Source organism: Anomaloglossus baeobatrachus (assembly GCF_048569485.1).
Source record: "Anomaloglossus baeobatrachus isolate aAnoBae1 chromosome 5 unlocalized genomic scaffold, aAnoBae1.hap1 SUPER_5_unloc_2, whole genome shotgun sequence".
NCBI classification, from domain to species: domain Eukaryota; kingdom Metazoa; phylum Chordata; class Amphibia; order Anura; family Aromobatidae; genus Anomaloglossus; species Anomaloglossus baeobatrachus.
Genome location: NW_027441795.1, coordinates 1,576,663 through 1,603,496, shown reverse-complemented (window position 1 = coordinate 1,603,496; position 26,834 = coordinate 1,576,663).

Here is a 26,834-nt window from a genome sequence, read left to right as displayed (position 1 = left end):
CTAGTGTGCGGCTCTGCAGGTGGAGGTAGGTGCAGGGTATTATATATCTAGTGTGCGGCTCTGCAGGAGGAGGTAGGTGCAGGGTATTATATATCTAGTGTGCGGCTCTGCAGGAGGAGGTAGGTGCAGGGTCTCTATTATTTTGGGGTCATTATCATTAACCCCTTTATGTCCAGTTCCAGACCAGTTTACTCCGGTTCTTGATCAGGCACATTTTCAGATTAGAAAGGGGGGAGCCAGCACTGCTTGATCAGACATGTCAGATGGGAGATAAATCCCCTCCCCCGGTCCCCCGTCTGGCCAAAGTGCCCACCATTCCCCTCCCCATACTGATCATCTAAGATGGTGGCCGCACGCTGCATTCATCCTCCTCTGATTTCTGTCATATGTGACATGTCAGATGTGACAGAAACGTCCTCCCCAGGTCCAGCTAAGTCACCCCCTGTCACTCCCCGGTCCTGCCCCGGTCTCCTGATATGAGCTGCTGCTCCGTCCTCGCGATCCCTACTCATCCTCTGAAAAATATCGGCCGCATGTGCACAGCGGTTCTAATCCCAGGGCTTAATGCCAGGTGACATTGCACAGCTGGTATCAACCCCATTTATTACCCCGTTTGCCACCGCACCAGGGCAACGGGATGAGCCAAATTGAAGTGAAAGGATTGGTACATCTAATGGATGCGCCGCTGCTGGGACGACTGCAGCCTGCTATTTTTAGGCTGGGTAGGGCCAAATAAACGTGGCCCTTCCCACCCTGAGAATACCAGACGCCAGCTGTCAGCTTGACCTTGGCTGGTGATCCAATTTGGGGGGAACCCATGTTTTGTTTTTTTTTAATTATCAATAATTTAAAAAAAACCAAAACAGCTATGTGTCCACGATCAGTGTTTGCAGCGTTTTGGACACAGAGTCTTTTCGCTGCGTCCAAAATGCTGCGCTGTGCAGTACAAGCGCAATGGAAGGATTTTTGGAAATCTCCTGCCCACTGTGCTTGTTTTTTCCTTAGCATAAACTGACCTGCAGCGCGGCTTCCTGAGCCTCAGGATGTCAATTTATGCTGTGGAGACGAGAGTTTTGTCCAAAGGGAAAATAGCGCTAAAGTCCTCAGCAGCCTGAACCTGGATCGTGGGCCCGGGCAGCTGCGTTCTCCAGTGGACAATACTCGCATCTCTGCACGAAAGCTGACATTGTATCCTAGACACAGTGTCACCTGGTCGTGCGCACATACCTAAAAGTGAGAAATTCAATAAAGTACCTGTGGGTTCAAAATGCTCACTATACCGTACCTGGATAAAATCTTTGAGGGGTCCAGTTTCCAAAATGTGATCACTTTTGATGGAGCTCCACTGTTTAGGCACCTCAGGAGCTCCAAACGCGACATGGCATTCGCTAATGAATCCAGCCTATTTTACAGTCAAATGGCGCTACTTCCTTTCCGAGCCCTGCCGTGCACCCAAACATTTGATTTCCAGCACATATGAGGTATCTGTGTACTCAGGAAAAACTGCACAATAAATTTTATGGTGCATTTTTTCCTGTTACCCTGGTGAAAAAAGAACTTTGATGTCACTTTAATGCCCATCTTGTGCCAGTTTGATACTTGTTTTTGCTGCTTTTAAGTGTATTCACATCAGGGCCCCGCACTGTATTGTATTTTATTATTGTTTGTTCTTAAACCTGTAAAAAAAACCCCAAAAAAATAAAAACTAAAAAAAAAATTAAACCAACTTCACCCTCGAATAATAAACTGGATGAATAAGAAACCAACTTCAGCATTGTGTCTGATGTCGAGCGATAGCAGTTTGAAAATAAGGGAAATGTCTGTTTTTACCACACATATACCCCACCCCCCACACTGACTGACAGCCGCTGACCATTGGAACCTGCTCTCAGTCAGTGTCGAGCGCGCGGTATACTGAGCGGTGACTAGAACTGCATCAGTGCCACCCCAGTTGTCGCGAGCGGCGGGGCGCTGCGCTCGCCAACGCTCGGGTCCGGCGCTGCTGCTGCTCGGTGGCTCAAGCAGTGGGCCGGATCCGGGGACTCAAGCGGCGCTCCTCGCCCGTGAGTGAAAAGGGGTGTTTGTTTTGGGAAGTGAGTCCGTGACGCCACCCACGGGTTGTGGTGAAGATGGGCACCACCGCTGCTGGTGACAGGGATCCCGGGAGCGTTGGTAAGGAGCAGCTGGGATGTTGTTTCCCCCCCCTCCGTGGGTAGGGGTTGGTGGTCCCGGGGCCCGGTGGTGTGACGGGGAGGCAGGGTTGCAGGGACAGCGCGGCGTGGTGCCGGATGGCACTGGTGTACTCACTCAGTAACAAACATGCAAAGTCTCCGGTAAACCAAACGGCTGGATGGACGGGTCCCGCAGCCGGCTGCAGTGTCTCTCCCCGGACAGGTGATGGCAGCTGTCTTTCCCTGCACCTTTTTGTAATTTTTGACTATGATGGTTGCCCAACGGTAGTCCACTCCCCGGTGTATAGGTGCTGGAGGAGTCTGGTTTGCCCGCAGGCGCTGGCCCTTGGGTCTCTAGCTGTGGCGGTAGCTGTATACCCTCATGGTGCGGACGGTTGCCTTCTGACGGGACTTGGTTGTTAGGGAACCCCTGGGGTTCCGGTCACTATCGGATTTGACCTTTGTCGGCGGCTCCAAGCCTGGTCGGGGTCCGAAGGCCCTGCCTGTGTGTGCTGGCTTCACTTCGCTCCCCGGTTCGGTACCGGCGGGCCACCGCCCGACCCCGGTCCTACGGTTCCGCGTTGATTCGCCTCTCCTGCAGACGGTCACCACCGTCTGCCAACCTTGCTGTCAGTGCCTGGGCCACACACCCAGACACTCTTCACTTTACTCCTCTCCCTTTCACCTCCAAAACTGAACTCTCTTTTCCCGCCTCCAGGCCTGTGAACTCCTCAGAGGGCGGGGCCAACTGCCTGGCTCCGCCCCATCTGGTGTGGACATCAGACCCTGGAGGGAGGCAACAAGGATTTGTGTTTGGCTAATCTTGCTGTCTGGGGGATGGGGTGTATGTGTGTTCTTACCTGTGACGACCTGGCTAGTCCAGGGCGCCACATTCCCCCTTGGTAAAATGCAGACCGTCCGCGGGCTGCCCGTCCATCACCGGTTTTATTTTTCTTTTCAACTGTAAAAAGGGGGTAAAACATTTGAACATAAGCATATTTGTTAGAACACTTCAAACGTTGCACATAAATAACATTTTTAATACAGAAGGAAGGACGGATGTCTTCCGCTCTCCCACCCAAACAACCTAGCCCTGATGCTGCCCCTAAGAAGTGGGCAGCACCCCTTTACCCCAGTCCAGGTTCAGGCTGCCTGAGCGGGAACGGGTACGGTAACTCGCACCAGGCTGTCACTTCAGGGGACCCCACGTCCAAGGGGGACCCTTGACCCCCGGAGGATTGCCACCGGTTACGGTAGTGGCGGGCCTGGGCCATCACTTTCCTCCAGGCCCATCCTCCAAATCAGCCTCTCCGGAGGCGGCAACGGTTTTCATCCCACAACATATTTACAAGCCCACAAGTTCGTGGGTGCCCTGCATGTTCTCGGGCTTGTTCATGAGTAGTTTCTCATGTGGGTATGGATGGGGGTTAACTGAACAGGGACAACTCCAGTCCCAACGGGGACGGCTCTTCTTCTTTTCTTCGGACGGAATCAGGTAATGATCGGTTGATTAGTTTTTCATTCATTCACATATTTACACATCACCAGGTTGCACCCCTAAATGGCAGTTTCCCTGTACCTAAGCGGGGCCCTGCCTAGGTTGGGACGTGTGGACCTTCGGGGCCCAATGTCAGTAGTTACAAGCGAGGGGACAGAGGAGACAACCGGTTCCTCTTCCCGTATATCGTGTGGGGCAGATGGAGACCTAAGGGGACTAGGTACAGGTGCAGCCCTGGGCACTGGTTCACTGGCGGTTACTTCCGTCTCCTTTTCCTCCACGGGTTGTGGGAACATTATCACCAGAATAATCACCGCGCCGTTCTGCGTAGGCCAGTCCGCTGGGAAGTCACCCATCATTGTGTGAATCACCCCTTTTTCTTTCTCCTCAGTCGGTCTGGGGGCCGGGACTTCAGCTGTTATTCTCAATGGAGGTGGGCACCTCTTCAGGTGGTCTCTGGAAACCGTAGCCGAAGTTTTCCCCTGGTCACGACTAATCTGGTAGGCCTTTTCATTCTCCCATGCAGTGGGTTGTATGACATACAGAGTTTTCTCCCACTGATCATCAAACTTATGAGTTCTTCTCTTCCGTTTTAGCACTACATCCCCAGGTTTAAAGGGACCAGCTGGAGCCCGTCGGTTGAAGCACTGTTCTTGCTGTTCCCGGCTTCGACACAAGTTCTTTTCTACGTACTCCTGGACCTCTCGGTACTGCGCCCTCCGCCGGGTGTCCCAGTCAGCAGTCGAAGGAAGGGCCTCTGGAGCTTCCAAGTCCATTTCCAGGTCCACTGGCAACCGGCCTGGTCGGGCTCTCATCAGATACGCTGGTGTGCATTTGGTAGAGCTACTGGGAATGTTATTGTACATGTCCACCAGGTCAGGTAGCTTTTCTGGCCACAGGTTCCGCTCTTCTAACGGTAGTGTCTTGAGGAGGTTCAGGACCAAGTGGTTTATCTTCTCACACATACCATTGGTCTGGGCATGGTACGGCGTGGTCCGAATCTTTTTGCAGCTGTACAACTGGCAGAACTCTTGAAACACCTCTGCTTCGAAAGCCGGGCCCTGGTCGGTAAGCACCCTCTCCGGGTACCCATGCGGTCGGCAGAAGTAGGCCTGGAATGCTCTAGCTGCGGTACGGCCCGTCAGATCTTTGACTGGGACAACCACCATAAATCTTGAATAATGGTCCACGATTGTCAGGGCGTAGGTGTACCCACTTCGGCTGGGGGTGAGCTTGACGTGGTCCAGGGCGACCAACTCCAGCGGTTGATGGGTAACGATTGGGCGTAAAGGGGCCTTCTGGCTGGCTTCGTCCCTTCTTCTCAACCCACAGGGACCGCACTCTCTGCTCCAGGCCTCTACAGACTCCCGCATACCACTCCAATAGAACCGCTCCCTCAACAGCATCTCCAGCTTCTTCCACCCAAAGTGCCCGGCGCCGTCATGGTAAGCTCGTAGGACTGTGGGCACATTAGCCTGAGGGACCACCAGCTGGTGAACCTTCTCATGGGTCTTTGGGTTAATCAGCTCCCGATACAGTTTCCCTTGGTCTAGGTGCAGCCGGGCCCGTTCTTTCCACAGCCGTTGGGCCTCGGGAGGATCATCAGGATCCATTCCAGCAGAGCCCTGTTCAATCATGGACTTGACCAACTGGACGGCAGGTGCTTGGTCCTGGGCCTCTTGCCATCCCCGACTGGGTAGTGGGTCCAGGTTCACTTGTTGCTGTTGAACATGCAACTTCCCGACTGGTGGTCGGTGGAACGCGGGCAACTCGATTTCCTCGAGGTCATCATCTTCCGGTCCCTCATCCGGCAGATGGGGCATCCGAGATAGCGCGTCCGCGTTGGTGTTTTTGAGGCCAGCTCGGTACTTTATAGTGAAGTCGTAATTGGACAACCTGGCCATCCACCGTTGCTCCAACGCGCCCAGTTTGGCCGTATCCAGATGAGTAAACGGATTATTGTCCGTATAGGCGGTAAATTTGGCGGCTGCGAGGTAGTGGCGCAACCGCTCGGTGATGGCCCACACCAGGGCTTGGAACTGAAGCTTGAAGGAGCTGTAGTTCGCCAGGTTCCTTTCTGTGGGCCGAAGTTTTCTACTGGCGTAGGCGATCACCTTTTTTCTCCCATTCTGGACTTGGGAAAGAACCGCTCCTAAGCCCACATTGCTGGCATCGGTGTAGAGGATGAATGGGAGACTGTAGTCAGATTACGCCAGGATTTCTTCCCCGGTAAGGGCCGTCTTCAGTTGGAGGAAAGATTCTTCATGTTTCTCCTCCCACACCAACGGGTATCCTGGGGACCTGCCGCTTTTGGTCTGTCCCACGAGGAGGTCTTGCATGGGGGCAGCCATCTTCGTGTATCCCTTAATGAAGCGGCGATAATAGCCCACCAGGCCCAGAAACTGTCTCACCTCTCTCACCGTGGTCGGACTCGGCCAGTCTTGGATGGCCGTGATCTTCTCGGGGTCTGGGGCGACACCTTCCGCACCCACCACATGTCCGAGGTACTGCACCTTGGGCTTCAGTAGGTGGCACTTAGAGGGCTTCAGTTTCATCCCATACTTGGCAAGGGATGCGAACACTTCAGCCAGGTGCTCCAGGTGGGCCTCGTATGTCTGGGAGTATACAATCTCGTCATCGAGGAACAGCAGGACGGTTTCAAAATTCAGGTGTCCCAGACAACACTCCATAAGCCATTGGAAAGTTCCGGGGGCGTTACACAGCCCGAACGGCATGCTGTTGAACTCACAGAGTCCCATGGGTGTAGCAAAGGCGGTCTTTTCACGGTCCTCTGGTTCAACGGCTACCTGCCAGTATCCACTGGTGAGATCAAGGGTAGATAAGAAGTTAGCCGTTCTCAGTGCAGCTAGCGACTCTTCAATACGGGGCAACGGATAAGCATCTTTGTGCGTTATTTGGTTGATCTTGCGGTAATCCACGCACATTCTCATAGTGCCATCTTTCTTCTTTACCAGTACCAGTTGGGCTGCCCAGGGACTACAACTATCCCGGATGACCCCCGCCTCCTTCATGTTCCTCAACATGTCCTTGGCGCATTGATAGTGTGCTGGCGGGTGGGTCTATACCTTTCTTTAATGGGTGGATGCATGCCCGTAGGGATGTGGTGTTGGACCCCTTTAATTTTCCCAAAATCTAATGAGTGTTTGCTGAAAACCTGCTCATACTCCTGTACCACCTGGTATACCCCCTCCTTCTGATGTGTGTGGGTGACGTCAGTGCCTACATGCAGCTCTTGGCACCACTCTTCTAACCGCTCAGGGGGTGTATGGTCATTGGCAGGGAGCGTTGAGGCTGGAGCAACGGCTTCTTGGATAATGTTAGGGTCTAGGGTGAGCAGCTTAGCAAGGGTAGCGTAACGGGGAAGCCTGACTTCTTCCTCCCCACAATTCAACACCCTCACAGGCACTCTCCCGATACAGTAAGGCCCGAATCTCACGCTGCACAGCCCTCTGTCGGCCTCCTCCTGCGGTGCCAGCCAACTGCTGCAACAGGCCCAGCACCTCACTCATGCAATGCTCCATCACATTAGTCCCTAAAACTATCTTTGGGTTATGGTCACTGGGGTCATTCATTACCACAATCATCCCTTGGTGCTGCAGCTCGGCCCGTCCTATGGTCATGGCTACTTGTTTGTACCCCACCTGGGTCAGGGGCAATCCGTCGGCCGCTACCAGAGTCAGACTGTCATCCGGGGGGGCGAGTTCGTCCGTCCCCCAATACCGCTGGTACAACATATGGTGGTTACCTGGGATCCAGTGTCCAATAGGGCCATAAGCGGGACGCCGTCCACTGCCAAAGGGATGATGGGGCGAGCTCCAATAAACCGGTCTCGCCAGTCGTGGGGGCCACTAGATTCTACTCCTGAGGATTGGCCCTTGGCCCCAGGGGTTGCCCGTTTAACGGACACTGCCGGGAGTAGTGGCCGGGCTTGCTGAACCTGTAACAAATAGGAGGTCCATACCGTGAGTCAGTAGCCTTTCTCCTTTGCATCCAGGGAACATCTTCCGGGCAGTCGGTGAGCTGAATCTTTCCCGGGGGCTTAGGTCTTGTTGGATGCTGGAGCACGGCGAGGATCTTGGCAAGATCTCCATCCATGCGGCGGACCTGAGCAGCCAGCTCCTCCATCATTCCACCGGGTGTTGCTGGGGCTGGAGGAGGCAGGAGAGGAGGGGTTACCGAGATGGGAGCTGTTTCAGCTGGCCAGGGACCCACCTCAGGAGCGCCTGGTATTGTGGCTTGTAGAGCCTTAATGGCCCGCTCTTTTAGTACTGTAAAGTCCACATTGGGATGCTCCAGGGCCCACAGCCTTAGTTGCGTGCGGTCTTTGGGGGATCCCAGCCCCTGCAGGAATTGCTCTACTAACATCTTATTGCTGTCAGCATCATTAATAGTGTCCACCCGCTTCAGCGTGCGGAGGGCAGTCTGTAGACGCAAGGCATAGTCTCTTATGATATCTGCAGGTCGCTGTCGGCATTGATAAAACTGCATCCGCAGCTCCGCTTCAGTGCGGGTCTCAAAAGCAATTTGGAGTTTTTCAAAAATGGTCGCCACTGAGGCCCGGTCCTCGTCGGTCCAGGTCTCCGTCTCCTGCTCAGCTGCGCCGGTTAGCTGCCCCAGCACTACCGCTGCAAGTTGCCTGTCCGTTAAAGGATACAACTCTAGGACCGGGCTAAGCTTTTTCCGGAACACCTGCAAAGCATCAGGTTTCCCATCGTACTGCGGTAGCCAGGTAGCCCCGGGCACATAGGGCAAGGAGAATGGCATCACCTGGGCTGGCATATTTCCGTCCGCGGGTGCTGCCGCGGCTGCGACCGCCGCCCCTCCAGCGTCTCCGTCGGGCGCAGACATCTTGTTTCCGCACCCCCTTGGTATCTCGTCGACACTCCCTCTTCGGGCGGGGATCTGCTTTTCGCGCCTCCTCTGCTTCGGAGGAGATGCTCGAGCGGGAAAATCTTCGCGCCCAAGATGGCGGAATTCCAAATTTTTCAGCCGGACGCCGCCGGCGGGTACTGCAAGGCGCATCTCTACCGGTAGGTAGAGGGGTAGGATCCTGTTCGTGACGCCAAGTTGTTGCAGGCGACGGGGCGCTGCGCTCGCCAACGCTCGGGTCCGGCGCTGCTGTTGCTGCTCGGTGGCTCGAGCGGTGGGCCGGATCTGGGGAACCGAGCGGCGCTCCTCGCCCATGAGTGAAAAGGGGTGTTTGTTTTGGGAAGTGAGGCCCCGCCTCCAGGCCTGTGAACTCCTCAGTGGGCGGGGCCAACCGCCTGGCTCCACCCCACCTGGTGTGGACATCAGACCCTGGAGGGAGGCAACAAGGATTTGTATTTGGCTAATCTTGTTGTCTGGGGGATGGGGTGTATGTGTGTTCTTACCTGTGACGACCTGGCTAGTCCAGGGCGACACATTATGACTGAAAGGTGGACGCCGTCTCAATATATGTCCATGATCACGTTTACATATGTGACGCCCTGGCAAAGCCAGGTTGTCACAGAAAGAGTTAATCCTCCTTGGTAACCTGATCCCACACCGATGCAGCAGGACAAACCACATCCCCCAGGGTAAGAGAAAAGCAGAGCAGAGGGGAGGGGCTGGAGCAGAGTGTTTGGAGAGACAGACAGAAGAGGAGTCTGGAGTTGTAGCTCCCAGGCTGATAGCAAAAGCGTGCTCCGAGAGGGCCGGGACTGGCTGTAGTGAGGAAGGGGCCAGAGGTAGCCGGAGCAGGGTAGTGTCCCCTCGGTACCTAGGGTGACCCGGATCACTGCAGGGGAGTGGATTCCCCGTTCCCGGCTGAGGAGAAAGAGGAAGAGAGTGGAGAGAAAGGCACCTGGCTGCAGGGAAAGAACAGGAGCTGCTGCACCGTGTGTGGGACACTAACACCCCCGTACCGAAGGCTGCGGACACCAGCAATTCCTAGTTTACCAGTGACTCCGTGTGAAATACTTGTGAGTACGCCCATGCCCTCGGGCACCGCACCGCAGCACTGCGCCCTGCTCCCTGCTTACCCCATCACCGGGCCCCGGGACAACCGACCCCCCCTACCCACGGAGGGGAGAAATAACAACCAAGCTGCTCCCTGTCACCACTCCCGGGATCCCCATAAAGAGCAGCGGTGGTGTCCACAATCACCACAACCGTGGGTGGCGTCACGGACAATCTCCCTTAACAAACCCCCTTTTACTGTGGAGCCTGGGATCACAGACCGGGTCACGCCACCGTGATACCCACAGAAGTGACCCCGTGGCCCGGATCTGAGTACCCCTGATCCCCGGGCGACACATATTTCATAGTTATTTAGTAACAATTGGTATTTTGTATATATGGATGGTTTTTACCTGGTCGGGGCTAATAACAGAGATTTGGACTGACAGTGGCATTTTCCTATATGTCACACATTTGGAAGGGGGTGGGGGGGGGGGTTAGTTCAGTTTATTTTTATTTTCATCTTCCTTCCCTTGTGACTGGCGCTGATATAATGACTCAGCGGTGACCATATTCTCTGTAGAGGCACCGTCAGCGCTTTCTACCCTGTTTCCTCGAAAATAAGACGTACCCTGAAAATAAGCCCTAGTAGGATTTTTGGGAGTTTTTTTGAGTATACTTAAAATATAAGCCGTACTCCAAAAATACACCTTGGTTGTGGTTCCATATTGAATTGTCCAAACATCTAAAAAAAAGTTAAAGAATACAGCAGATGTTTTATCAAAGAAAGCGGACACCCCAAAAGAAAGCAAATATCCCCCCCAAAAAAATACTTGCACTCACCAGACCCCAAACAATTACAGTTGGCAAGTACTGATGGTGGATGGGCTCTCACACAGAGATCTGTGTCCCTGTCAGGTCCCTCACATTCCCGCTGCATTGCACCGCAGAGCTGTGTATACAGTGACAGAGAAGGCAGAGGCAGTAATAAACCGTCTGTGCCTTATGTAGAGATGGATGGATTTCCTCTCCGTTGCTACATGATTGTGTGTAGCTGCGCGGCTCTTTTATTTTTCCACCCATATTGCCGTATAAAGGATAGTTGTTTTTTGTTTTTTTTTTTTTAAACGACTCATAGGTTTTAATTTTACCATAAAATTTACTGGAAATTAAGTAAAAATTCCAAGTGCGGTGAAATGGTGAAAAGATATAATTCCATCATTGTTTTTACTCCGTTCACGATGTGCTGAAAGTGAGCGGTCAGCGTCATCCTCCAGGTCAGTGTGATTACGGCAATATCAGACATTTCTTATCTAAGTGGTGACTAGAGATGAGTGGACCCGTGGACGTTCGGCTTCTGCTGGTCCAGCTTTGTCCAGCTTTGTCCAGATTTGTAAAGATCGGTTCTGGACTTGGACTTGACCTGAACTTTATTTGAAGTCACTGATTGGCAGTTCGGGTCTCCGCCCACATGCAGCCATAAACAGATCACTAACAGGGGAGGGCGGGTTTTTTCAGTTTTATTTCTTGGTGAACAATACATCTGATCACACGAGAGCGGTTTCCATACGTAAAGCTCCCGAACCCAAAACTGAACTTTACTATCTTGGAGAAGTCTGAGTTTTTACCGAACACTGAACTCCAGGTTCACTCATCTCTAGTAGTAAATAAAAATCAGACTTTTGTTAAAAAAAACAAACATAAAAAAATCGTTTTGTGTCTCCATTTTCCGACATTGGAGTTCAGTGACGACCTGTTTTTTGCTTGATGAACTGACATTTTCATTGATACCATTTTAGGTGCAACTTCATTTCATGTAGAAAAATTTTTTACGGCCCAAATGATATCGTCCCTTCATTATTATCTCGATTAATGTTACATATCAGCTCCTCTCCTTCCCATTCAGGTCCTTATAATATCGGATCCTCTCAGTGGTTTTATTCTATAGAAGAGAATTCTCCTGATTGCCCCGTGAAGGATGGATATGGACAGGGACAAGATGGCGGTCAGGATATTACACCTCACCCTAGAGATCCTCTTCCGGCTTACTGGAGAGGTGAGAGATTCTGATGACGTCACATTACATCATTCTTATCTATGGGAATAACAGATGGACAGAACTGGAGAGGTGAGGACTCTGGAAATGTCTGGAGTGAGATTTATTAGTGTGTCTCTCCATAACCAGGATTACACAGTAGTGAAGAAGACCTCTAGTGAGCGCTGTCAGGCCCCTGTGTCGGAGGGATGGGGAAGACCCCTGAGCCCAATCACGGGGCCTCCACCTCACCCCCCGATACATGAGGACATCAATGATCAGAAGATCCTAGAACTCACCTACAAGATGATTGAGCTGCTGACTGGAGAGGTGACACTGCTGGGAATGCTGGAACATTATACAGTAACGCTATGAAGGGATCGGAGGTGATGGTATCATTGTATGTGTCAGGTTCCTATAAGGTGTCAGGACGTCACCGTCTATTTCTCCATGGAGGAGTGGGAGTATTTAGAAGGACACAAAGATCTGTACAAGGACGTCATGATGGAGGTTCCCCAGCCCCTCACATCACCAGGTAATAGACAGGACTAAATACACACAGCCTATAATTATCTGTATGTAAGGAATGAATTCAGTCCCTGTATGTGTCTCCTCCAGTTCTATCCAGTAAGAGGACAACACCAGAGAGATGTCCCCGTCCTCTTCTCCCACAGGACTGTAAACAAGAAGACCCCGATGTTCCTCAGGATCATCAGGTAGATGGAGAGAAGTTGCCATGTAATCTCCCTATGATGTGTAGACGACTGTGAAGGTCTTGTGCTCAGTCTTGTTTTATCCACCAGTTTTATCTATATATATAATTGCCTTATTCTGTTTGTCTGTCTTGCTCCAAAATGACGTCATTACAGTGACAACCGTCGCCACAGCGCGTGCTCTAAAAAGCCTGCGATCAACGGCTCAGCTAAGGCTCCCTACACACGTAACCAGGGTACACATCGGGTTACTAAGCATAGCGCTTTGCTTAGTTACCCGATATTTACCCTGGCTATGTGTGCAGGGAGCCTAACTGAACATGCCGAACTATGGGCCAACAGGACGGCGCCCGACATTTCCCCGTTCGGCTCCGCCCCCCCCTCCGCACTCCGCATGTATACACTGAACACACACACACACTCACCTGTCCCCAGCCATGCAGTCCCCGGCACTGACGTCCTCAGCGCCATAGGCCCGCTCAGCTCCACCCACCCCACACTCCGCCCCCCGCACACATTAGGCAGCTTTCATACTTGCGTTGTGAGGCATCCGTCACAGTGCGTTATGTGACGGATGCGTTGCAAATAGTGAGCTAATAAAGTAACGGATTCCTGTAAAAGAACGTTTTGCGTTTTTGTTTTTTTTTGGTTGTTTGTTATTTTAATGTTTTGCCGGGAAAAGGAGATTTGCGGTTGGGAGGAGAAAGAGAGAGGTGACCGCAAATCCCCTGAGTGACCGCAGTGAGCCGCGCGATCAGCTGTGCTGTCACTCAGGTGACCCGCGGCCACAGCTGCAGTCCTCCACCCGAGAGCTGTGGCCGCGGGTCACCTGAATGAGGACACAGCTGATCCCGCTGCTCACTTCAGTTGCTGCGTGGAGCTGATAGAGAGCGGTCGTGTTCTCTTGCCGCTCCTGTCAGCTTCATGTAGCAGAGCTGAAAGCTTAGTGGGACCTCTGTGGATTACGTCGGACCTGGAGAGGTATTTGGGGGTTTAATAAAGTGGTGAAAGAGGGGTTTTTTTTGTCTTTTATTCCAAATAAAGGATTTTTTCGGGTATATGTGTTTATTTTCTTTAACTTACAGGTTAATCATGGAAGGTATCTCGGGGAGACGCCTGCCATGATTAACTTAGGACTTAGGGGCAGCTATGGGCTGCTGCCATTAACTCCTTATTGCCTCGATTGCCACCGCACCAGGGCAATTCGGGATGAGCCGGGTAGAGTCCCGGGACTGTCGCATCTAATAGATGTGGCAATTCCGAGGAGCTGCTGGCTGATATTGTTAGGCTGGGGGCTCCCCATAACGTGGGGCTCCCCTTCCTGAGAATACCAGCCTTTAGCCGTGTGGCTTTATCTTGGCTGGTATCAAAATTGGGGGGGACTGCACGTCGTTTTTTTTTAATTATTACAGCTGTCACTCAGTGTGGAGGCGGGTCTGACTGCAACCAATCATAGGCGCCGGTGGGCGGGGAAGTAGGGAATACGAGATTGAAAAGCCGCCGGAGCTTTGTGACAGCCGTGCAGCGCCGCGCCCGTGATCGGTGAGTATGAGAGAGGTGGGGAGAGAGACCAGGAGTGATTTTAAACTATTTAGATCGTTCTGCTGAACATGCTGAATAGAACGTAACGGAATTTGTCAGCAGATTCCGCCTCTTAGCGCATAGCGGCGGAATCCGCCGCAATAAACAATCATTAGACACTTTGGTGGATTCCAATGGAATCTGTCAATGTGCGTTATTTTAACGACCCAAAAAACGCTACATGTAGCGTTCCCTCCGCCCTACGCTGCATCAAAATAACGACTCAGCGTCGTCCAGTGGATGCAACGCAGACACTTGCGTTACAGTGCGTCATCAATACAAGTCTATGGAGAATAGCGCAGTGCGTTAACGAACTGCGCTATTCTCCATAGTGGCGGATTGCGCTGAACGCAAGTGTGAAAGCACCCTTACCCCGCAGGATGGGGGCACATGTCAGGATGGTGGCTGCACCATGATGGGGGCACATACCAGCATTGGGCCACATGACAGCATCAGCATATTTTTACTTAACTTTACACTGTTCATGGCCTTCTTTCATTACAAGCCATGGACATCATTAGACTCATCTATTAAAACTGTTCCTTCTGTTGTTTGTCATTTTAAAACCAATAAACAATTATAAGAATACTAAATTAAACCAAACCCATCCAGTCCATTCATTACCTTATTATTCAATCTGCTAACCTACATACACATTCTAGACTACCCGATACGTTAGACCTTCTAGTATGTTTTATACTTGTGTAATGAGAGCGGTGGAGATGGCAGGATTAGAGCTGATCATAGATGGGACTTCTCCATCTGTCTGTGACTTTTACAATATTTGTTTCAGGGGGAAGATCTGGCCCATATTAATACTACAGAGACATATGTGAGGGGTGATGAGCAGAGTAAAGAGGAGATCCCTACAGATAACCGCCCAGGTGAGTAGTGACCTCTCAGTCACCGGCTGTGGCTGCTTTATCAGGATTGTAGTCCGGCCATATCAAATGGTCACCATTCTGCTGCTAGACCACCACATGCTCCTCCACCCAATACTGGCCCCATTATTTTGGGCATTGGACGCCCTTCTGTTGGAGTGAGATCTGTATCATGCAGATCTTACAGGTAGGATCCACCCTATCCCCTGAAATTAGAAAATGTTGACCCTTATCTGCCCAGATCTCTAATCTGCAAAGCCAAATGACAGTGTACGCAGAATGTGCAGACAACTTAGAAAATTATGGGAAGAAGAATCTTATCTGTATGGTGGACCCCTAAGAGAAAGCGGAGGGTAATGATGTTGGTGACCTCCTAGATTCTTAGTTTGGTGCCGTGTTCTCCAGGTGAATAAAGATTGATTGTTCTCAGTGGGAGAAACAAAATAATAATCTTGTAGTTGATGAAGAGACCTCAGTAGTCTGGTAAGCTTGCTTTGTAACATCATTTATATTAATTTTGTTCTCCATTAATAAGTATCATAACTACAAGATTCTTATTGTTTCTCCACTGAGAGTAATGAATCCATCTTCCTAGAATCCCGGCATCTTATTGATGGATCTTCCATCTTTCCCTTCTGATGAATGTGCTGATAGGGGCGTTTATATCCAAAGTTCGGCACAGGGTAACTGTAACATATGAGGGAGGTTAGTTAGTACCAAAGCCGCTCTTATTTCATGGCTTTCCACTGCAGCCAGTTTTCTGCTCCTATCCAGGCCCCATTTCTCCAAACTGACATCTGTCACGTTACATGATAACACCTTTGTAATGCCGAATCTGATCCCAGTGTTTCTGAGATTTTTTTTCTGTGGCATATTCTGCCTTATTTTAGCTGTAATGTTAGATTAATTTCTTTTCCATTTATCTATAAAAAGATACCAGAGATAAACAAACTGTAAATTTTTGTGTGGTTTCTTGCAATGCCAAACATGTGGATAGTAATTGGACCATTGCAAGGCAGAGAAGCATTTGGCTTTGGAATTTTGCTGGATTGGATTATGAAGCCATATCTCTTTTTTATAATCAATAGTCTTTGAGCTACAACCATTGAGGAAACCCTCCATTTCTCCACTGACAAAGTAGCAGTTTTGTTGAATTTTGGCCTACAAAACACTTTTTGATGGCTTATTATTCCAATACACAGGAGGCAAATTGAACAAAGAGGGTTGAACATCATGGTCTACTGGTAGATCCAGCAGGTCCAGTAGGCACAGGTAGTATAGATAAATGCAGCAAGTACAGCTGGCAGAACAGATACTATGATACAGAGACAAGCATAAGACTCCGCAAACAAAATGAGATCTGACAACTAGCCACGTGTCTCAAAGGACAGACCCCATTGCTCAGGCACCTCCCATAGGGGGGGAGTGTGCTTTAAATATCTAGTGTCTCTCAGTCATAGGCTAGGATGCTCCTCCAGGTTAGGGCATGCTGACCCTTAAAGAATACATGCTTGCATTCTCCCAGGAGACCTGTGTGGTGTATGCAGACCCTGGGAGATGGCAATAGGGACCCAGGACATATAAGCCAATGATGGGAAAGGGGGCAGGATAGTAAGGGGATGATGCTAACAGCGTTACAAGTGATTTTAATAAATTTTATCCTTACATTTTTTATATATTATTAAAAATAATGTTTATTCTTGTATTCTTGGCAGACGACTGTACCAGGAGATTAGAGGCACAACTGACATATTCAATTTTTAAATCAGATGACCTTGATATCACACAAGATATAACTGAAGTGAATGCCACTATTCCGGATATACCATCATCCCTTCACAGCAAAGCTCTATCATCTGATTCTTTTAAACAAGTCCTACCTTCTGATTCATCACAGACTATTAACAAAACTAAAAGTCACAAAAGAGGGATTAAAAATCGGAGTCTTCATACAGCTAAGAAAGCATTTTCAACTTCAGAATATCAAAAAATCCATAAAAAAATTCACACAGGGGAGAAGCCTTTTTTATGTTCTGAATGTGGAAAATACTTTAACAAAAGATCACTTCTTGTTAGACACCAGAGAACTCACACAGGGGAGCAGCCATATTCATGTTCAGAATGTGAGAAATGTTTTACCCGAACAGCAGATCTTGTTAGACACCAGAGAACTCACACAGGGGAGCAGCCATATTCATGTTCAGAATGTGAGAAATGTTTTACCCGAACAGCAGATCTTGTTAGACACCAGAATACTCACACAGGGGAGAAGCCATATTCATGTTCAGAATGTGAGAAATGTTTTACCCGAACAGCAGATCTTGTTAGACACCAGAGAACTCACACAGGGGAGCAGCCATATTCATATTCAGAATGTGAGAAATGTTTTACCCAAACAGGAGATCTTGTTAGACACCAGAGAACTCACACAGGGGAGAAGCCATATTCATGTTCAGAATGTGAGAAATGTTTTACCCGAACAGCAGATCTTGTTAGACACCAGAGAACTCACACAGGGGAGAAGCCATATTCATGTTCAGAATGTGAGAAATGTTTTACCCAAACAGGAGATCTTGTTAGACACCAGAGAACTCACACAGGGGAGAAGCCTTTTTTATGTACGGAATGTGGGAGATGTTTTGCAAAAAAATCATCTCTTGTTAGGCACCAGAGAACTCACACAGGGGAGAAGCCATATTCATGTTCAGAATGTGGAAAATGGTTCAACAATAGAACACATCTTGGTACACACCACAGAACTCACATAGGGGAGAAGCCATATTCATGTTCAGAATGTGGGAAATGTTTCAACAGTAGATCACATCTTGTTAGACACGAGAGAACTCACACAGGGGAGCAGCCATATTCATGTTCAGAATGTGGGAAAGGTTTTACCCAAAGTTCAGTTCTTGTTAGTCACCAGAGAACTCACACAGGGGTGAAGCCTTTTTCATGTTCACAATGTGGGAAATGCTTTACCCGAGGATCAGATCTTGTTAGACACCAGAGAACTCACAAAGGGGCGTAGCCTTTTTCATGTTCACAATGTGGGAAATGTTTTGGAAATATATTAAGTCTTGCTAAACACCAAAGAATTCACACAAGAAAGAATTCACCCTTGCCAAATTCAGAATCAAGGAAATATTTTTATAATGTAAACTTTATTGATTTTCAAAAACTATACCAAGACATAACATAGTCAACAAGGAATACCCTTTAGTAATCAAATAACGTGCCATGAACTAATTAATTGCAAACAACAACGCAAGAACAAAGTATATGGCCAAAATATATACATTTTTATTAACGCATATTAAATCATTAAAAATTAATAAAGCATAAAATTGTGGTATAATAGGTATAAGGATCAGACAGACCAAAATGACAACAATTAATAATATACCATTAATAATGTACCATATATCATAATAATAATAATTCAAAATTAAATAAAAATTGATAAATAATAACCATCTCAAAGTGTCAAGTGACAAAAAAAAATGTCTTATATTCTAGGTTCTTTAAAGTAGCCACCTTTTGCTTTGATTACTGCTTTGCACACTCTTGGCATTATCTTGATGAGCTTCAAGAGGTAGTCACCGGAAGTGGTTTTCACTTAACAGGTGTGCTCTGTCAGGTTTAATAAGTGGGATTTCTTGCCTTATAAATGGGGTTGGGACCATCAGCTGTGTTGTGCAGAAGTCTGGTAGATACACACCTGATAGTCCTACTGAATAGACTGTTAGAATTTGTATTATGGCAAGAAAAAAGCAGCTAAGTAAAGAAAAACGAGTGACCATCATTACTTTAAGAAATGAAGCTCAGCCAGTCCGAAAAATAGGGAAAACTTTGAAAGTGTCCCCAAGTGCAGTGGCAAAAACCATCAAATGCTACAAAGAAACTGGTTCACATGAGGACCGCCCCAGGAAAGGAAGACCAAGAGTCACCTCTGCTGCGCAGGATAAATTTATCCGAGTCACCAGCCTTAGAAATCGCAGGTTAACAGCAGCTCAGATTAGAGACCAGGTCAATGCCACACAGCGTTCTAGCAGCAGACACAGCTATAGAACAACTGTTAAGAGGAGACTTTGTGCAGCAGGCCTTCATGGTAAAATAGCTGCTAGGAAACCTCTGCTAAGGACAGGCAACAAGCAGAAGAGAGTTGTTTGGGCTAAAGAACACAAGGAATGGACATTAGACCAGTGGAAATCTGTGCTTTGGTCTGATGAGTCCAAATTTGAGATCTTTGGATCCAACCACCGTGTCTTTGTGTGACGCAGAAAAGGTGAACAGATGGACTCTACATGCCTGGATCCCACCGTGAAGCATGGAGGAGGAGGTGTGATGGTGTGGGGGTGCTTTGCTGGTGACACTGTTGGGGATTTATTCAAAATTGAAGGCATACTGAACCAGCATGGCTACCACAGCATCTTGCAGTGGCATGCTATTCCATCCGGTTTGTGCTTAGTTAGACCATCATTTATTTTTCAACAGGACAATGACCCCAAACACACCTCCAGGCTGTGTAACGGCTATTCGACTAAGAAGGAGAATGATGGGGTGCTACGCCAGATGACCTGGCCTCCACCTAATCGAGATGGTCTGGGGTGAGCTGGACTGCAGAGTGAAGGCAAAAGGGCCAACAAGTGCTAATCATCTCTGGGAACTCCTTCAAGACTGTTGGAAGCCCATTTCCGGTGACTACCTCTTGAAGCTCATCAAGATAATGCCAAGAGTGTGCAAAGCAGTAATCAAAGAGGTGGCTACTTTGAAGAACCTAGAATATAAGACATACTTTCAGTTGTTTCACACTTTTTTGTTAAGTATTTCATTACACATGAGTTAATTCATAATTTTGATGCCTTCAATGTGAATCTACAATTTTCAGAGTCATGAAAATAAAGAAAACTCTTTGAATGAGGTGTGTCTAAACTTTTGGTCTGTACTTTATGTGCAAAAAAAAAATCGCAAAGTATAGATATTGCACTGACTCAAAAGATCAAAAATAAAAAGTGCAAAGTGCTATATCTCCCATGTGAATTAAATAAAATCTAGACTGACTAGTATAAAACAAGCCCAGAAATATATATACAAAGTGCTATTTGCACTAATCCATAACCCATCCATGCACATATATTCTGACTGCAGAGGGGATTAGGGAAAATAGCACTTTGCACTTTGTATTTATATTTCTGGGCTTGTCTTATACTAGTCAGTCTATATCTAAGTTAATTCACACGGGATATATAGCACTTTGCACTTTTTTATTTTTCCCTTTCGCCCATGACAGCACCACCTGAGAGGTTCCGCCTACATCAGGAGAGACCGAAAACCCACTGCTAAAAAGGCGGTACCTCTCCTCCACATCAGTTTGGTTTCCTGTCCTGATGGGATAACCCATGGAATCTCCCAGGTCTGACCCGCTGTGGAAGTTTGGTTTCTTACCAAAAGCCGGCATTCGGGCCTGGCTGCACCTCCCCAGGGCTTCGGCTGTCTGTGGTGGTGGGGCGCGGGCCTGGAGCGGGAGCTCGGCTCTGTGTTGCCCCAGGCTATGTGATCCTCACACGGAGCCCGCGAGACTGGCGCCCTGCTGACGGAACGTGGGGGTGAAGAGGAAGTGATGCGTCACCCGGACGTTCATCACCTGTGCAAGGTGTTCCAAGATGGCGGCGCCCAGCAAACTGATTTTGGGCGGGAAATTTGAACCAGGGAGGTATGAGGAGTCACCATCGCTACATTCTGGTGAGTATGACTTCTCCCCTATTCAGGATGGAAGACAACTCTCCACCAGAGCAGGATGTGCTGGAACAGCATACAGATTCCCAGGGCAGCGAGGAGAGCGCTACTCCGGCAGGGCTAGTCCCTCCAATCCGGCAAATCGACATTCCGGGGGGTCTGTGAAATCCAAATTTGGAAGTCATAAACTGCCTCCGAAACCGGTACCAGATCCGCCATCTTTGGGGGTGAGTGTCTGCTGCAGCATTTCATTATTTAAAAGTCTCCACCCCCTATGTTCCCTTCTTTCAGGAGGTACCTCTAAGAGGAATCATAGGAATTGTGGGGTTTACAAGGACAGTCTATCCTCAGATTACCAAGGGGGCGTTGTCCCACCTGTATCAAAGAGTTCTGTTTTATTTAGATCATAATGTTGAAATTACATACAAAATTAAACAACATGACCAAATCCTGACATGTTTCGGACCCTAGAACATGGTCCTTATTCTTAGGTAACATGGACAAAAATGTATGCAGATCCTATAAGAAGAAACCTGAACATGTCTCAGGGAATCAGTGTCCAAGTGAAGACATCTGTTGTAGACTGATTTGTTCATTTAAGACAAGACAGAAAAAAAAGAGGCTGCTGGGTGTTGTGGTGCGCCTGTAACCCTGGCTGTATGCTGGGTGTTGTGGTGCACCTGTAACCCTGGCTGTATGCTGGGTGTTGTGGTGTGCACCTGTAACCCTGGCTATATTGGCAGGCTTGGACTGTTGTAGCACTTGTGTTTCTCAGTTCTGGTCCAGACTGGGCTGTGTGGATCAGGTGGTTACTGTCCTCTGCTGACTGAGGAAGGGGGGTGCTCGGCCAAAACAATCTCAAGGCAAATCACAGGCACTGTTAATACATCATGTTCCCACAAAGAGCTTAGTATACAATTTTGACACTCTAGATTTGATCAAAAACACATAGTTTATAATGATATCATTCCAGATGTTGTCAAGTGTAAATAACCGAATCCCTCAGCACCAGAAGGACTGCTTCTATTGTTCTCTGTTGTCAGCCATTATAAACAACTGTTATTGGTATAGAAAGGCTGCAACTATTATCCCTTGTCAATCTTTACAAGTCATAGAATAACTGTTATATTGTGGAAGAACTACTGCTTTTATTCTCTGTTGTCAGCTATTACTAACCTAGAAAAGGCTGTTATAATATGGGGGTACCACATCCACTATTCTCTATTGTCAACCTTAACAGGCTAGGAAAGAAGCTATAGTAATATGGAAACTAACGTCTATTGTTCTCTATTATCAGCCATACAAGCTGCACAAAAAAAAAATAAAATAAAAAGGGTAATATTAGTAGAAGGAAACTGCATCTATTACTCTTCCCTGGTTTTTGGTTTGTGTACGGAAGCACCAAGCCTCAAGGCTGAGTTGAGAGATATTATCCGTGCTGAAGTCAGGGATTCCATAGGCTGCCTCTCTGTCAGCACCGGAAACACATAAACAATCCACTAGGAATGATGGGGGAAATTCAGGTAAATCAGGCGGCTCTGAACGGGGTTCCAGAAAATTTTAACCTGCCTCTTCCTCAGCCTTGGACTCCTCATCTTCCTCAGACGTGGACGGCAGACTATGCTTCCCATCCTCTGAGGTGACACCCCTAGTGAAAGCTGTCCACTCCACTATGGGGCTGGTGGATGATAAAGATCCTGAATCCACACAAGACCTCATGTTGGAAGCCTGGAATGCAGGTCCGTGGTACCTGGAAGGCTGCAGCAGGAGCTCTTCGCCCGGCGGTGGCAGGTCCATAATGGTCTGGGTCCAACAATTAGAAGCCTAACTTAAGGGTAACGTGTCTAGTAAGGACATTATTTCCTCAATTCCACGTATACAGGGGCAGCAGACGTCTAGCGGATGCTTCCATCGACTCGCTCAAATTATCTGCAAAGGTAGCAGCTTTTTCCAATTCAGCCAGAAGGGCCCTCTAGTTGAAATGCTGGAAGGGAGACGTACAGTCCAGGAACAGACTATGCAGGATACCATGTGTAGGAGACTTTTTGTTTGGATCACAGCTGGATGACCTTCTGTCCAAAGCGGCAAACAATAAACAAGTATTTCCAGCTGTACAAACTCCATTCCCTCGTAGCCGTCCGTTTCGGAGGAAGCAATTTTCCATAAGGAGCCTCCCAGAGACCAGAACTCCTGCAAGGATAGACGGAAGAGGTCCTCAGGATTATGTTTGATCCATCATCCTCTACTAAGCCACAAGGCCCTCAATGACGCCACCATCCCAGTGGGGCTGGGGAAGGCTCTCCCTCTTCCTTCCTGCATGGGAAACTGTTTCCTCCAGCCCGTGGATTCTACATATCATTGCAAAAGGGCTGACATTACAACTGAAGTCGCCCCCTCGGGGGTATTTTATTGTAACATCTATATGACAGGGAGATAAAAGAATAGTGATCTCCATCCTAGAGTACTTAGGGTGGATCTGTGTCGCCCTGGGCAAGCCAGGGGACACAGGTCACAACACCACCACACCCCACACTCCAGGTAGGCACATCACAGCTAACCACAAATCCTTGTTGCCTTCCTCCAGAGGTTGATGATGCACACCAGGGGGTGGGCCAGGTGGTTGGCTCCGCCCACCGAGGAGCTCACAACACTGGAGGCAAGAAGTAACCAGGCAGTCCAGCTAGGGACATGAAAGAGTGAACAGCAGATAGCCCCGGGCAGGGGAAGAGTGAAGTCTAGCTGAGGGCTAGAGTAAACAGAGAAGTGAAAGTGGTGAAAGTAGAGAAGTGTAAAGGAGAGAAGCCAGTAAAGTGACAGAAGGAAAGAAAGCCTGAGAGCCCAGCTTTGTGTAGGGCCAGAACAGCAAGGTCAGCGACGGCGGTGACTGTCCGGAGGGGGACCGTTTGGAAGTTCCTGGAAGGACCCCGTTGGCTGTGTGCCCGGTGGTCTGGAGCAGTGTTCCGAAGGACAGTCAGCACCAGGGCAGGGGCCTCTCGGACCCCGGCAAGGCTAGGAGTCGCCAAATTTGCCAAATCCGTCAGTGACGGGGACGCAGATCCCCCAACAACCAAGTCCCGATTGACGGCAACAGCCCGACCATTACCGGGGAGACACCGCCACCGCCAGGGCACAAGTTTCCCCAGGGCCAGCGCCTGCGGGCAAAGTGTAGAGCTCCTCCGGCCCAGATTGCAGTCGGGGAGCGGGTAACCGGAGGGAATCCACCGCTACCATCAGACAACACAGGTGCAAGGAAGAGGGACATCACCGTCACCTACCGGGAGTGCAGGTGCAGCCGTCTGTGGGACCGTCCTACCAGCCGTTGGTTTACCGTACAGACTGTGTCCGTGTGTCAGGCTGAGTGAGTACCATAGTGCCGCAAGGCACAGCGCTGCCCCCGCGTCCCTGCGCCCTCCAGGCCCTACACTTCACATCTCATCACCGGGCTCCGGGATCACCAACCCCTACCCACGGAGGGGCAACACAACACCTGGCTGCTCTGCATCACCATCCCCGGGACCCCCACACTGAGCAGCGGTGGTGCAATCACCACAACCGTGGGTGGCGTCACGAACTATAACAATCCCCACACCCAACAAACACCCCCTTTCACTCACGGGCGAGGAGTGTCGCTCGAGACACCCCGGGATCCGGCCCACGGCTCGAGCCACCAGGAGCAACTGCCGGACCCGAGCAGAAGGGGTGAGCGCGGTGTGCTGACACCCTCCTCCCCGCCCGCGACAGATCATAAATCAGGAAAAATCTAGAACACAAACCTCAACAGTGTCGGTCTTTCTTGGGGCTGATCCTGGATTCAGTCGCTCAGAAGTCTTTTCTCCCGGATGAGCAGATACTCAGGTCACAATCCCTGGTCACCTTGGCGATTGAAAAACCAGTCATGACCCTCAGACAGGCTATGTCTCTTGTGGGGACCCTCAGATCCTGCATCCCCACGGTTCCTTGGGCTCAGATAGATATGAGATCCCTTCAGATGGAAGTCCTGGCCTGACCGCAACAGTCAGGAGGCTTTTTGGATATGAGAATCTGCTTGGATCCAAAGGTGTTGCTTTCTCTGTCCTGGTGGCAGGACTTAACTCTATTGTCCGCAGGGGTGTCCGGGTGTCCCAACATCACGGATATCATCACAACAGATGCAGGTCACTTAGACTGGGGAGCTTACCTGAGAGCTCACCTGTTACAAGGACTATGGGACGATCATGTGAGGACTCAGTCCTCAAACTTCAGTGAACTAACTGCAATAAAATCAGCCAGGGATCATCCCATGACAATAAATGCAATGCCGATCCCCTGGTCACAGGGTCTTCTATATGCCTTTCCACCCCTGGTTCTTCTTCCGGCGGTGCGCAGGAAGGTTCGGGAAGACAAGGCCCTCATTATCCTCATAGCTCACTTCTGGCCAAAAAGTGCCTGGTTCTGTTGGCTCCAAAGACTGGCAATATCAGACCCTTGGATGCTGCCGGACAGGACAGACCTACTAGTCCAGGGACCAATGTGCCAACCCAAGGCTCCTACCCTCCACTTGACAGTGTGGCATTTGAAAGGCGGCTGCTCCTAGCACAGGGATTCTCCTGAGAATTTAGTAAAACTCTCCTTAAAAGTAGGAAGCCGGACTTCCGGTTCCTGTCCTGGCTGAGGTGGAAGCATAGAGGAGAAGCTCCTGCCACCCCTCACAGAAACCGACTAAAAACAGACCCCCCGGACGAGCCACCAAACAGAGAGCAGCACAGGAGGTTACCTAAAGCAGACAGCTATGGAACGGTACCTCCTGAGAAGTGCTGGGAGCGGTGAGTCAGCCTGGAGAAGCTTTGATATGGACAGGGGAGAAGATAAGATAATGGCGCCGAGCCTGATGGGGGAGGAGCCTGAACGCATGGTGCGAGACTCAGAAAAGCAAACACAGAGCTGGAAGGGGAGAGATAAGGGAGATATGAGCGAGGAGACAGGAGATAAGGAAGATATGAGCAAGGAGTCACAGGAGGACACAGCAGGAGAGAGGTGGATGCAGGGGACTGATGACAGTGGATCGCAATGGGAGGATGAAGGGGATATGGAGGCAGAGGGGAGAGAAGATGCAGACAAAGCAGGGCAGCTCAGAGACACAGCAGTGTTGGAGGATGAAACTGACAAACAGCACAGGGAGATTAATCCCACTCAGACTCACAGGAAGTCAAATGCAAGAATTCATAGTACCCCTTCCAAAGGAAACAAAAAGCAGCTTACTACACCAACATCACAAGCCTGCAAGCTATTGGGGGATGGAGGTGGTGGCCCAGTCCAGACAAAGAGAACTAAGAAAACAGCACCACCTGCAGGCCAAGACAAGTACACACAAAAGCTTAATGTGGACTATAAAAAACTGGCTGAAGAAGTGACATCACACTTGTCAAAAGAGGTTAAAGTGGCTATTGAGGCAGCCATACAAACATCATTAGCTAATATGCAAAAACAGATAAATGCCCATGCCTCTAGACTGGCAGAATCAGAGCAGAGAATATCTGACTCCGAGGAGACAATACTGGCTATGCAAGCACAAATAGCAGCTCTAGCAAAATCTAATGAATACTTGAAGGATAAAGAGGACGATTTGGAAAACAGATCTAGACGAAACAACCTACGTATAGTCGGGTTGCCAGAGTCTGTGTCGATTGGACAGTTGGATACTATATGCGAGTTGGAGCTACCGCAGGCCCTGGGCATAAAGGCGAAATTCAGAGTTGAAAGAGCCCACAGAGTGGGTCCACTGAGACACCAGGAGGCGAATAAGGGAGAGGGCCAAAACTCAAACAAGAATACCCCGATAAGAGCCAGGCAGGTGATTGTCAAATACCTTGATTATAAGCATAAGGAGGAAATATTGAGGGCCTTTAGAGAACGAAAGCGTCCACTACAATATCAAGGCAACAGACTGCTAATTTTTGGGGATTATTCAGCGGAAGTATCCAGAAGGAGAAAAGAATTTACCAAAATTTGCTCATTTCTGTACAACAAAAAAGTAAAGTGCCAGCTATCATACCCTGCTACACTGAAAGTTAGAAACCCCAATGGCTCGTTTGTATACTACAAGGACTACAAAGAAGCAGAAAACATTCTCATGGCAGAGCTCAACAAGACTAGGTCAGAAAGGCAAGAAAAAGGAGCTAGTGGAGAAGGGAATAATAGAAGAGGATCCCCCACAAGCTCAGGAAGAGATGTGGGACGTCTTGGGGGACAAAAGCAAGTCGAGACCAGGGAGGAAAGGAGGCCAAGCCCGGGTCGACAGCA